Source organism: Lontra canadensis, unplaced genomic scaffold, assembly GCF_010015895.1.
Source record: "Lontra canadensis isolate GAN:19392208 unplaced genomic scaffold, GSC_riverotter_1.0 scaffold4, whole genome shotgun sequence".
NCBI classification, from domain to species: domain Eukaryota; kingdom Metazoa; phylum Chordata; class Mammalia; order Carnivora; family Mustelidae; genus Lontra; species Lontra canadensis.
In genome coordinates, this window is record NW_022630998.1 from 52,265,004 (window position 1) to 52,278,955 (window position 13,952).

Sequence of the window (13,952 nt, forward strand, 5' to 3'; positions counted from 1 at the left end):
GACTAAAGAGTTGGAGCCTTCAAACAGAGAGAAAGAAATTACTAGCATTTGACTGAGAAGTCAATACTGATAATCTCTAGCTGTCCATTTATTAACTCTATGAACTTGGCAAGTTATTTAATCACTCTGTCTGTCTCTAAAATGGGGATAACCAGGGCCACCAGATAGAGTTATGCAAAAAGGCACCAAGCCAAGAGGCAAGAACTGAACTCAGCCTACACACCACCTACCAAGCCATGCACCTGCAGAGCAGCATGTGTCCATATCAGTTACCATGTTCTAATCTCACAAAGGTTAAATTCCCTATAGTGGTTTTTATTTTCCTACTTGGTCCCTGACCAACAAAGGGATTTTACTGAAAAATACTATGAAATCTATGTTCTAGTACCGTAAAATTGTTATGTGGTGGTTAGTAAAAAGACTTCATTTATCTACAAACTTGCAAGGAGTTACCTATACTTGTTTTTTCCACTTTCCCATCTTTCATTCCTGAACCCACTGCAATCTGGCTTTTATCCCGTTGTTCCATCAACATTGACAAGGTCAATAGCAACAATGACCTCCTTGTTTCTAAAACCAACTGACAGTTTTCAATTCTCAATGTAAAAGATTTTTTTATCAACGACACTATTGACTACTTCTTCTTTACAAAAATACTCTCTATAAAACTGGACAACTATATGGAAACAGATAAAAGTAGATCTGCTCTTTACACCATATAACAGGATAAGAAATTCAAATGTAAATAAAAAAAAGAAATTCAAATGTAAAAGCAATAAAACCTTGCGGATACTAGAAGAAAACATTAGTGAATTCCTCTATACTTGGAAAAACATTCTACATATAATTCAAAATCCAGAAGCAATAATTTTATATAGTAGGACTAAATAAATATTAAAAATAAAACTTCATATGACAAAAAAATAAATAGCAAAGGCAAAAGACACATGACAAACTGGGAAGAATTATTTCCAATATAATCCAGAGAAAGGATTAATAGGTATAACACAAAGAGATGCCGGGGCACCTGGGTAGCTCAGTCCGTTAAGCATCTGCCCAATATGTGGCTCCAGACTCACCAGGGTGTCTACTTCTCCTTCCTCCTCTGCCTGTTGCTCCACCTGCTTTAAACAAATAAAATCTTAAAAAAAATATAAAACCAACAAAATGGCTTAAATATATAGAGATGCTTGATTTTTTTCAAGAACAATGCAAATTAAAACTACACTAAAATACAATTTTTCACCTATTAAAATGACAAATGTTTGATAATGTACTCTATCAATAGATTGCAAGGTAACAGGCACCCTTACACATTGTTATTGGTGATGTACTATGGCCTAGTCCTGAGCAAAGGGAATTTGTCAGTATCTAGCAATATTTCATGTGCACTTGCCCTTTGATCCAGTAATCCTATTTCTGGAATTTATCTCAAATACACACTGTCAGAAAATATTAAAGGGTATATACACAAAGTTATTAATTGTAGAGCTAAAAGGTAAAGACTGTAAAACTCAAAAGTCCCTCATTAACAGAGTGAAACATCCACCCATTTAGTTGCAGGGTGAAAAAATTTTCCCTTCTTCCCTTCTAGGTTCTTCGGCTGGCCTTATGATTAAATTGACATAAGACTGATAAACAGGAGAAAAACCGTGTTAATTTCATATGTATAGGAGCCCCATAAAAATATGAGACTCAAAGAAATGACCAAAGCAGAAGGCTTTTATACCTTTTAGACAAGTGATAATCTGTGAAGAGTTGACAAAACGATTTGGACTTAAGGCATTAAGTTGATGAAGAAATAATAAGTTCTGTTTACACAGCTTTCTTGACACTAAATTCCCTATCTCTGGTGATAAGGATGCCTTCTACCCTCCTGGTATGAGGACAGGGGTAACTTGTCACATGCTTTTGGGGACACAAAGGAGGCTCAGAGAGTCCTTCCTGCATCAGCTGTTTCTCAAGTACCTTGAATTCAAAATAATTAATATGCCAAAGTGGCATATTTTAGCATGACGTATTCTGCCCCCCTTCAGAGTATTTTGCAGTGGTACAAAAGTCACTACACAAACATGAAGTCTTTATCATTATCTTTATCTTTCCTATATATCTTTATCATTCCCATCACTTAGGAGATTCTGAGTTTTAGTTCTGTGCCAGAAAGGGGTCAAAGACCAAATATCTATTTCTCAATATAAATCATTGTACCACAGGTACATATTGGTCATCATTGACAGCTAGTTTCCAAGTTCTTCAGTGAACTATGTCTCTAGTTTTCATGTCTTCATATAGTTCCCTCTCCTCGAATCTCTACTGGCTCTGTGATTTTTTTTTCTTTTGCTGTGTTAATGAAGTGACTTTTGTACCATATTTAAGGATGGAGCTGCTTGCCAGTGGAGCCAACTAGGTATTCAGAGGGTTGGAACTTTCAGTTACCCCACTCTCCATCTCTGGCAAGAGGAGAGGGGCTAGAGGTTGAGTTCAATCACCAGGTGCCAATGATTTAATCAATAGTATCTGTGTAATAAGAAACCTCCTTAAAAACCCAAAAGGATGGAGTTCAGAGTACTTCCAGGTTGGTGAGAACAACCTGGAATAGAACTTCTCCTCACAATTTGAGGAGAATGGTGAACTCGGAGAGGACATGGAAACTCCAAACCTTTCTCCATACCTTGCCCTCTGCATTTTTTCCATCTGGCTATTCCTTAGTTATAGCTTTTCATAGTAAACTATTAATTTACTAAGTAAAATGTTTCTCCAAATACTGGGAACCACTCTAGCTAATTAGTCAAACCCAAGGAGAGGTTCATGAAAATCTCAGATGTATACAGCTAGTTGGTCAGAAGCGCAAGGACAATCTGGACTTTCAAGGGGTGTCTGAGTGGGTGGGTTGGGGGTGGAATTCATGTAGGACTGAGCCTTTAACCTATGGATCTGGAACTATCTCCAGGCAGATAGTATTAGAATTGAGTTAAATTGTAGAACACCAGTTGGTGTCAAGAATTATTTGATGGTGTGGGAAACACTCTTCCCATTTTGCAATTAATATTAGAATCTTAGTTTCATGTGCCTCATGATAAAATGCATGAGAAAGACTTACGTATTAATCCTACCAAAAATGCATAATGAATCTAATCACAAGGTAATATTAGGTAAATTCAAATTGTGGGACATTTTACTAAATGGCCTATATGCTTCAAAAACATCAATGTTATGGGCGTCTGGGTGGCTAAGTTGGTTAAGTGTCTATCTTCGGTCAGGTCATGATTCCAGAGTCCCAGGATCAAGTACCAGGATGGAGTTCTGCACTGGGCTCCCGCTCAGCAGGGAGTCTGCTTCTCCCTCTGACCCTCCACCATCTCATGCTTTCTCTCTCTCACTCTGTCTCTCAGTTAAATAAATAAAATCTTTAAAAACCAAACAAAAAAATGTCTATGTCATGAAAAAGAAAGTCTTCAGGAGCCATTCCAGAATAAAGGAGCCTAAGGAGACTTGAAGACTAAATGTAATACATGACCAATCCTGTGTTGGGTTTTGGATGAGGAAAAAAAGACCCAGAACAAAACATCTCATAAAGGACATTATTAAAACAATTGGTGAAATTTGCCATAGGCTTATAAATTAAATAAGAGCATTGTACCAATTTTTAAAAGGTCTAGTCTTGACCATTATACTGTGAAAACCCTTTTCTTGGGAAATATACACTAAAGAATTTAGAAGCAGAGGCATATGGTGTGCAATTTAATCTCAAATGGTTTAGGGGAAAATATGTATGCAGAGAGAGAGAGAGAGAGAGAAAGTGAGGAAACAGAAGGAGGGAGGAAGATGAATATGACAAAATGGTAACAATTGATAACTGAGTAATGGATATATTGGATTTCTTTGCACTACCTTTGCAACTTTTTTTGTAAACTTGAAATTATTCTGTTCTATTTTATTTTAAAGCAATAATTTATTTGACAGGGAGAGAGATAGTGAGAAAGAGCATGAGTGGGTAGGGAAAAGCAGGCTCCCCAATGAACAGGGAGCCCAACCCAGGACCCCGAGATCACAACCTGAGCCAAAGGCAGATGCTTGACCGACTGAGCCACCCAGGTGCCCAGATGCAAGTGTTTCTACTACATTTCTCAAACACATTTCAACTTGGGGTAACCAAATCATTGAGAAAATACTCTTCTCCTTAGGAAAACTGCAACTAATACACAAAAATCTCCACTTTGCATCTTCTAAGCTGAGGGTCAGAAAACTATGTCCTAGGGATAAATCCAGCCCAGTACATGTTTCTATAAATAAATTAGAATACAGCCACTCCACTTGTTCACATATTGTTTATGTTGACTCCTTTTATGCCATAAAGACATAATCAGGTAATTGATGACAGAGACCATATGGCCACAAAGCCCAGAATACTTACTATTGGGACCTTTATAGATAGTTTAACAATCCTTGTTGTAGAAATCATGAGTAGTGACCTGCAGTCCCCAAACTGTGAGAGTACCACAGGGAACTCCCAGGGACCCCCAGAGTACAGTATTTTTTTTAAGATTTATTTCTTTATTTTAGACAGAGAGAGTGCACATGAGCGGGAGAAGGGGCAGAGAGAATATCCAAGCTGACTCCTGCTAAGCATGGAGCCCAGGTGTGGGGCTTGATCTCATGAGCTATGAGATCAGGACCTGAGCAGAAACCAAGAGTTGGATCTTCAGAGACTACTAAACCACCCAGGTGCCCCAGGGTATTTTAAATTTTTGAGGAAAACACAGCAACATCTGTCAGATACCATGTGAACTACCACATTGAGATAATTAACAATTTCAACATTAGATCAAGTTAATCTTTTGGATAACATCATATCCACCAAGTTGAGTTTTCAGTGGTTGCTATGGTCTCAAGAAAGTGTGCAAAATCCAGTGTGAAGCACAAAACAAGGGCAGTGGTATCCCACCTGACTTCAAGGTTTGAGAAGTTAAGAAGTGCCCAATAGATGTACACTTCCCATTAGTAAACAACTGGGCTACTTAAGAATGAAGTAAAATATTTTTCATTCAATTTCAATTCAACAGGGGCGCCTGGGTGGCTCAGTGGGTTAAAGCCTCTGCCTTCAGCTCAGGTCATGATCCCAGGGTCATGGGATCAAGCCATCAGGCTCTCTGCTCGGCAGGGAGCCTGCTTCTCTTCCTCTCTCTCTGCCTGCCTCTCTGCCTACTTGTGATTTCTCTGTCAAATAAATAAATAAAATATTTTTAAAAATTTCAATTCAACATATTTTTAAGTGCCTACTAAGTTGTTAGGTCATAAATGCATATTAATTTGTTTGGACCTAACTACTTAGTAAACTTAGTGACTAATACGTTCATTTTAAATGCTTTTTACAAACACATTAAGTCCTAGAAAGCTGCCTCAGCCCTGGGGACATTCTAAGGCAGGCAAAATAAAGGCAAGCGCTGGAGCCAAACCTTCAGGAAACCAACAGATAGGTGAAAATGCTTAATTAAAATTTCTTGAGAATAAGGTCCATATTGCTCTCTCCGATACCAGCAACCTACATCAGGAACATAAGCTACTATCTTTAAGGCTGCTACCAACCTGGAGAGTAGGAGATGATCACGGGGGCTCTCCTGTCAAAATTCAGCATTCTTTTCTTAAATGTTCCCTGGTTGTTTTACATCTTATTATTGCATGCCAGAATTAAAAAAAAAAAAGTTGATTCCAGCAGTTTTGCCAATTTATTCATTGCTTTTATGGAGGCAATGTTTTGAAGTTCCCTCCTTTACCATTTTCACTGATGTCACTCCATACCATTCAATTCTGTGCTTTTCGGTCTTGCCTAAAATTATTTTCTCAACCTGGAATGCAGAGAAAGAAGAAAATTTTTCTATCACTGAAGTCATCAAAAGAATGTTCGCTTATTTATTTTTTTTAAAGATTTTATTTATTTATTTGACAGAGATCACAAGTAGACAGAGAGGCAGGTAGGGTTGGGGGGGGAAGCAGGCTCCCTACTGAGCAGAGAGCCCAATGTGGGGCTCGATTCCAGAACCCTGGGATCATGACCTGAGCCAAAAGCAGAGGCTTTAACCCACTGAGCCAGTCAGTGCCCCAAGAAGGTTTATTTAAAGGTAGGTAAAAGAGTAACTGCAAAAAGTTTGGAATAAGGACACCATTAGCAAAATAAATTTTACCTGTCATAAAGGCAATATTCATTGTATCATCTGTCTGTTGTCAAGTCTTCAGTAATACAGGGAGTGTTTGATGGTGTTTGAGAACTCCGGCTTTGAAATAAGACCTCAGTTGGAAGTCTGACTCTTCTGCAACTTACTTCTTGTTTGGCCTTGGGGAAGTTACTTAAATTCTATAGGACTATTTCCTTATTTGAAAAATGGGAATAATACACACTTCTACAATCATGGTAGAGACTTAAAGTATTGTATGTAAAGTGCTTGGCACTCAATATTAGCTGTTAAATTTGGAATCGTTAATTTGGTTTCCTTAGCCCATTGCATTTCTTGTTTTCTTCTGGTTGTTTTTCTTAAGGAAAAAAAAAAAAAAACAAAAAACAACCTACTGGCTTCCTATATAAGAAGCCCTTAGGTGTTGCTATATGCTTCCCAAGGGACTTTGATTGAGCTGACTTTACAACAAGCACACTAATTTTACTTAGATTACAGGTTAATCCCGGGGGCTTTGGTTGAAAGTACTAGGGATGTGAAGAATGGGTTAAAATACTCCCAAAGCCCCTCTTTTCGCCTAGGGACGAATTTGTCAACGCACTAAAAGAATAATAATAAAAAAAGAAAAACAGAACAACAACAACAAATTAAGTGTCCAGCCAAAAGAGTGAGAATGCCAACTCAACATTTTTCAAACCAGTTTCTCTCGCTGTCGTGGGATTCAGGCACGTGACGACAGTACAGAACACAAGCCAGAAGAGCCTGAGACTGATAATGGGAGGTCAGCTCTAGATGGAGATGTCACGTCAACCCCTTCCTAGGTAACCTCTGGAGGTGTAAGGACTGCAAGAGATGGCATTTCTTCTTCTAGGCGACTTTGGTCGTCAGGCAAGCATCTCACACAACGCCAAACATCACTGAGCAGAGATGAGATTTGCGAACCTGAACCGCCCCACCTTTCCAAAGCTGAAGAACGCGGCTCTGCGGCGAGAGGCGTGGTGGCTCTCGCAGAGACCTCTGGGAGTTGTAGTCCCCAGGGGCGGGAGGTTTGACAGCGACCGCGGACTTAATGCGCTCAGAACTCCAACCCCCGCCGGCCCCCGCGGCTTAAGCCATTGCCTCTTCCTGTTCAGGAGAGGAGAAACCCTGCTACAGCAAGTTGAGAGGATTTGGGAAAGGGTCTCCGACTTCTCGGAAACTGAGGGCTTGGCGGAAGCAGGTAGGGCATGTTTCCTGGTCTTACGAAATGACCCCTCGGCACGGGCGGACGGGATAGAGGGGAAGCGGCGGGAACCGCTGAGCTTGCTGTGGAGCCGGCTGTCGCCGGGGAAGTTCTTTAGTGAAACGCGTCGGAACAGTTGCTTATTAGGGGATCCGTGAGGACAAAGTCGGGGACTGAGGAGACTACTCCAGAGGGGCGACGCGCGCTCCTCTCGGCTCTGGTGACTCCCGCGGGAGCAGAGAGAGTTCAAGGGGCTATGGGGAGTCGGTGCGTGTTTGAGCCTGAGGGTGATGATGGGTAAACACCCGGGTGAGAAGGAGGAGAACTGGAATTATTGCGAGAACGGGAGAGCCTTCTCTGTCCTGAGTAGGGAAGAGCTGGAGAAAGGAGATCCTGGGAGAGAACACTTTAGTGTCTGGGGCTAGGACCACAGATGGGTGGGGGGCCGAAAGAATTAAGTCCTCGCCTCTCTTTTCCCCGGCTCAAATGTGAGAGCAGGTATCTTGATAGTAGGTGACTTTATATCTTAGCTGTCTTAGAATACTAGAGCTGGAAGAGGCCTTTGAGAATAGCTAGTAAAACACATTATCTTCACTTTACTGATGAGGAAACTAAGGTCCACCAAGTTGGAGAAACTACCTCGCGCATGACCAGCCAGCCAGTTAATGGCCAACTTGACTAAAACCTAATTTTCATGACTCTGAAGCGCTGCCGTAATCTATTGCTGAGATCAGTACAGCAGCAAACTCTAACCTGTTACTCTTTTTTTTTTTTTAAATGCTTACCTATACAAAATAATAGGCAGCCGCTGAAGGGCAAATTTTTAAATTTCTCAATAGGTCAAAGAAACCCCGGCCTTAACTTAAAGAAAAATCTCTACAAACTTCATAGTAATATAAAAGGTTGGTAGCAAATTAACATGGGACCTTTCCTTTCCCACCTACCCTCTGGGAACACTTAGCCTTAGATTGCTTCTCCCAACCCTAAATGCTGTATATCTGAGTCATAAAAATAGCATGCTAATTGTGATTTTACAGTACCCTACATATTTACAGTAAAGAGTAAACAGCATAGGAGGTTGGGAATACCCACCTGAATTATAAAATAAAATAATTTATAGTATTTTTTAAGAAGGAGATATGAGCATAAAAGTTAAAAAAATAATTAGGAGATTAAAAACTTCTACTGGGCCTGCATTTTATAATACACTTAAATTTCAGTCCTTCATCAGCATTCTTTTTTACTGCATAAACATAACTGGAGAGCATTTAGTGTTCCCATTGCATTGTTTTGGCTGGTAATTTCTTTATTAGACTACATTGCCCTCCAGTACGGTGAAATTTAACAGCTTTTGAAGCATTTATTGATCAGTTTGGAAGCATGTTCTATCAGTCTCCTCAGAATTTGAGCTTCACAACTCTTATTGGCTGACCATTAAATGATTCAGAAGGAAGAGTTTGAGATAAATTCATTACCAGACATTATAGTAGTTGCAGACTTCTATAGATGAAAACATGTATACATAGCATAACTTCTTTCACCAAGCTGCCTTTTATATGCTGTGGTTCCATTGGCTTTTATATTGGCATAGTACAGAAGTGGCCAAACTATGACCAGATTTGCTATGACCACTGCCCCCAGATGCATTTATTTTTTATAAAGTTTTATTGGGGGGCAGTCAGCTAAGTGTCTGCCTTCTGCTGAGGTTGTGATCCCAGGGAGCCCCACCTCAGCCTTCCTGCTCAGCAGGGAGCCTGCTTCTCCCTTTCACTTTGTTCTAACCCCTGCTTGTGTTCTCTCTGTCAAATAAATAAATAAAAGTATTTTAAAAAATTGAAAAAAGTTTTAAAAAGTTTTATTGGAACATTGCCATGCTCACTCATTTATATATTGTCTTCTGTGCTAAAATACAGAGTTGAGGGGTGCCTGGGTGGCTCAATGGGTTAAAGCCTCTGCCTTCGGCTCAGGTCATGATCCTGGGGTCCTGGGATCGAGCCCCACATCAGGCTCTCTGCTTGTCAGGGAGCTTGCTTCTTCCTCTCTCTCTGCCTGCCTCTCTGCCTAATTGTGATCTCTGTCAAATAAATAAATAAAATCTTTAACAAAAATTATAAAATACAGAGTTGAGTAGCTGCAGAGATGATAAGGCTCACAAAGTCGAAAATATTTATTATTTGGCCCTTTACAGAAAAAAATTTGTGAACTCCTGCTCTGCTAAGCTGAATGTAAATATAGTATTTGAACTTCTACCATATGCAGAGGTATGAGGTAATACTAATTTTCAGTCTTTGAGAAAGAACATATAAATACTTGTATGCTGGGTCCGTAATACAACTGACCCTTAACACAAGTTTGAGCTTCAGAGGTCCAGTTATATGTGAATTTTTTACAGTATAGTACTGTAAATGTATTTTCCTTATGATTTTCTTAATAACATTTTGCTTTCTCTAGCTTTTAGTGTAAGAATACTGTGTATAATGCGTACAACATACAAAATATGTGTTAATCAACTACATATGCTATCAGTAAGGCTTTCAGTCAAAAGTAGGCTATTATTAAAGTTATGGGAGAGTCGAAAGTTATATGTACGTTTTCAGCTGTGGGGTTGGGGAGGTTGAGGTTGGCGCCCCTAACCTCTGCTTTATTCAGGGGTCAACTCTACATTTATTTGGGCTAAAATTGATGGGTCCTATTGCAGATGGATGCTAGCTAGCATCTTAGCTAGACACTGTAGATTGGCTTTTGCAAAGAATTGTGAAAGGACACTTCTGAGGCTAGTGTGGAAAAGAGCTGACATCCTTTGAAATATACTGATATTTACAATCAATACCTTTTTTAAAAATTATTTTTATTAACATATAATGTATTATTTGCCCCAAGGGTACAGGTCTGTGAATCATCAGGCTTACACATTTCATAGCAATCACCATAGCACATACCTTCCCCAACGTCCATAACCCAGCTACCCTATCCCTAACCCTCCACCCTCTAGCAACCCTCAGTTTGTTTCATGAGATTAAGAGTCTCTTAATGGTTTGTCTCCATCCCGATCCCATCTTGTTTCATTTTTTCCTTCTCTACCCCCAACAACCCCTTGTCCTGCCTCTCAAATTCCTCATATCAGAGAAATCATATGATAATTGTCTTTCTCTGATTGACTTATTTCACTCAGCATAATACCCTCTAGTTCCATCCACGTCATTGCAAATGGCAAGATTTCATTTCTTTTAATGGCTACCTAGTATTCCATTGTATATATATACCATATCTTCTTTATCCATTCATCTGTTGATGGACATCTAGGTTCTTTCCATAGTTTGGCTATTGTGGAGATTGCTGATATAAACATTCAGGTGCATATGCCCCTGCGGATCACTACATTTGTATCTTTAGGATAAATATCCAGTAGTGCGATTTCTGAGTCATAGGGTAGCTCTATTTTCAACTTTTTGAGGAACCTCCATGCTGTTTTCCAGAGTGGCTGCACCAGCTTGCATTCCCAGCAATAGTGTAGGAAGGTTCCCCTTTCTCCGCATCCTCACTAACATCTGTTGTTTCCTGACTTGTTAATTTTAGCCATTCTGACTGGTGTGAGGTGGCATCTCTTTGTGGTTTTGATTTTTATTTCCCTGATGACAACTGATGTGGAGCACTTTTTCATGTGTCTGTTGGCCATCTGGATGTCTTCTTTGCCTAATAGTAAAACTTACAGTCAATATCTTTTAAGAATTTATGTCAAATGAACTTTCTTTGGTGGCTATGTCCTTTTTATGTAGAAAAGTATTTTTCAGTGCAGATATCAGCAAGCAGTTCAGTAAACTGTTATTTTCCTTTTGAGACTCCATACTGAACCAATTTTAAAGTAAGTGGGATATATTATTAAATGACTTAGCTTTGACATTAATAGTCTTGCTCTAAGACTTTGTTTTAAAACTCAGAGGGCTGGGGTGCCTGGGTGGCTTAGTCATTAAGCAGCTGCCTTTGTCTCAGGTCATGATCCCAGGGTTCTGGGATTGAGTCTTACATTAGGATCCCTGCTCAAGGGGAAGCCTGCTTCTCCCTCTTCCACTCCCCATGCTTGTGTTCCCTCTCTCATTCTCTCTCTCTCTCTCAAATAAATAAAATCTTTAAAATACAAAAAATTTTTTAAAAACCTCAGGTTTGAGCCATTAAAAGTGAATTTATCTGTTTATGTCATCTTGTATGTTTAGATCCCTTTATCAGTGTTGTCTGTGGCAAATTAATGGTACAGGAGTATTTAACATTATAGTTAATTATTGATGGTGCTATTTTGTGTTATTATCTATGTAGCATTAGCTCTGGACCTCTAATTTGCCTCTTAAATTCATCAAACTTGAGAATATCTTGAAGTTGTACTCATCAAGACTTCCAAAAGGCGTTACATTTCCTTTGAAATAGCATTTTTGGGGTATTTGAAGTCAAGCTATTTGACTAATTGAGGCAACTGAAAATTACCAATTTTCTTACAATTCTTTGTATTTACTTGAATATTATTAAATCCTGGAAAGGCATTGTAGGGTTTGGACTCATTTAAGGCTTATTTAGATCACTGAGATAATATCATTGTTCTTGCTTGTTTGGAATAAAGAGCTAATCTGACAACACCACAACATTTTAGATTTGCTCAGAACAAACACACATATGTGATTAAACTGGAAACTTTATGTCAAATACTGAACACCCCTCACATTTTCCCTAACTTTGATTATCATTTTTTGGTAAGACTGACTGAAATCTCAGGACCTTTCCAGATTTTTCTTATTCTGGGTTTTCTAATATTTAATTTTAGCAAAAGTATTGATTTCCAGAAGTTAAAAGTATCCTCTCTTCCTAAACTCAGTCGCATTCTCGGTTTAGTATAGGAACCAGTATTGCAGAGTGTATTGGTTAAAAACGGAAGTCTGGGCAGACATCACAGTAAACTGGAAGTAACATTTGGGACCTAAGTAACCTGGTTTCCATCCCAGCTGTGGCTTTATTAGCCAAATGATATAGGACAAGTTACTTATGAGTTTCAGTTTCTTTTTTTATAATTTGAAGGTAATACCTTTTTTCCAAATTCTAAGATTAGTTGCAATTAAATAACATGTAAAAACTTAGGCCAGGAATAGGTGTTCAGTAAATAAATGTTAGTCCCAACTCCCACTACTTATTTATTGATTTTTCTTTTTCCCTGAGTTTTTCTCCAAAGTGACATCCAGTTTTCTTCTTCAGAAATGACTTCGTCCCTTTAGGTCTTTTCTTTTTGTGACAGTTCAGTAATACTTTGAAGCTCAACTTCTTTATCTTTCTTACCTCACCGAGTTTACTCACTTTATACTAAAGGCGTATAGATACATCAGCTGATTTTATTCATACCACTAAGTTAAGCCAACACATAATTTTGCTAACTACTTTAAAGAGCCAAACTCATAATAAAATGATAGCTGTGTTTGTTGAACACTCACTGTGAGTGAAGGCACATTATGTACATTATCTCAAATCTCAAACTGTATAAGACTAGTACTTTTATTATGCCCTGAACCAGTGAGTCTTAGGGAGTTTAAATCAGTTGAACAAAGTCACATAGAAAATAGCAGAGCCAGCATTCAAACCCAGACAGTCTGACACATGAGCTTTCAACTACCACACTCTACTTGATGAACCAGTATAGGCCATGCCCCAAATTAAGCATTGTATATAATTCAAATGAAGGAATACCCTGGCAATACTTTCTGAAGATGATTTTATCAGTTTTTAGAGATTGAGGAGCAATAAGGTTTTATCTCCCAGTCAAAATTTAAATTTTTCTCTAGTATTTCTTAGCAATTCTATTATGACTTCATTAAATTTAGTTTTATTAAGTACAGAAATGATAGCAAACTTCTATACAGAATTTAACAGTACCTGGCATGCTTCTAAATGTTTGTACAAATGAATTTATGGGCTTTTAGAAAAGTTTTTATGTGCATTAGATTTTATTGAATGAATAGCCCCGCAGTTCTTGTGTTATTCTTTTTGATGAAAGGATACTGGCTGACAGTCATCTTTTCAATTCCTAAAATATTTAATTTTTAAAACTGAGAGAATGTTTTAAAAATTCTGTAAAGCTAGTAACTTGGTTTTTTTCAGAAGGCAAGTTAATGCTGAGACTGAGATTGTATTTGCCAATGGTTTATTTAACAGAGGTTCATTGTGGGAATTTCACAAGCCAGTAGTATACAGAATGATGCCTCTTTTTTTTTTTTTTTTTTTTTTAAATTTTTTTTTTTTTTTAAGATTTTATTTATTTATTTGCCAGAGAGAGAGAGAGAGCACAGGCAGACAGAATGGCAGGCAGAGGCAGAGGGAGAAGCAGGCTCCCTGATGAGCAAGGAGCCTGATGTGGGACTCGATCCCAGGACGCTGGGATCATGACCTGAGCCGAAGGCAGCTGCTTAACCAACTGAGCCACCCAGGCGTCCCAGAATGATGCCTCTTGATAAGCCAATAAAGAAATACTCCAAATTGGTGATAAATTAATTATACTCTCATTCAAGACAAGAGGAGATGAAAGGAAT

The 13,952-nt window shown here is 38.7% G+C and overlaps 1 protein-coding gene across 2 annotated transcripts in view; it reads left to right on the forward strand.

Annotated features, from left to right (window-relative positions):
• Positions 1-7,152: 7,152 nt before the first annotated feature.
• Positions 7,153-13,952, forward strand: part of SLC38A9 (solute carrier family 38 member 9) — an 81,086-nt gene continuing 74,286 nt past the window's right edge. Inside the window, exon 1 of one of the 2 annotated variants that reach the window (XM_032850435.1) lies at positions 7,153-7,389. The gene's annotated coding sequence lies outside the window, so the exon portion shown is untranslated. Of the gene's footprint in view, positions 7,390-8,274; positions 8,295-13,952 lie in introns of those variants that run through there. The other variant, XM_032850443.1, reaches the window with a different exon arrangement.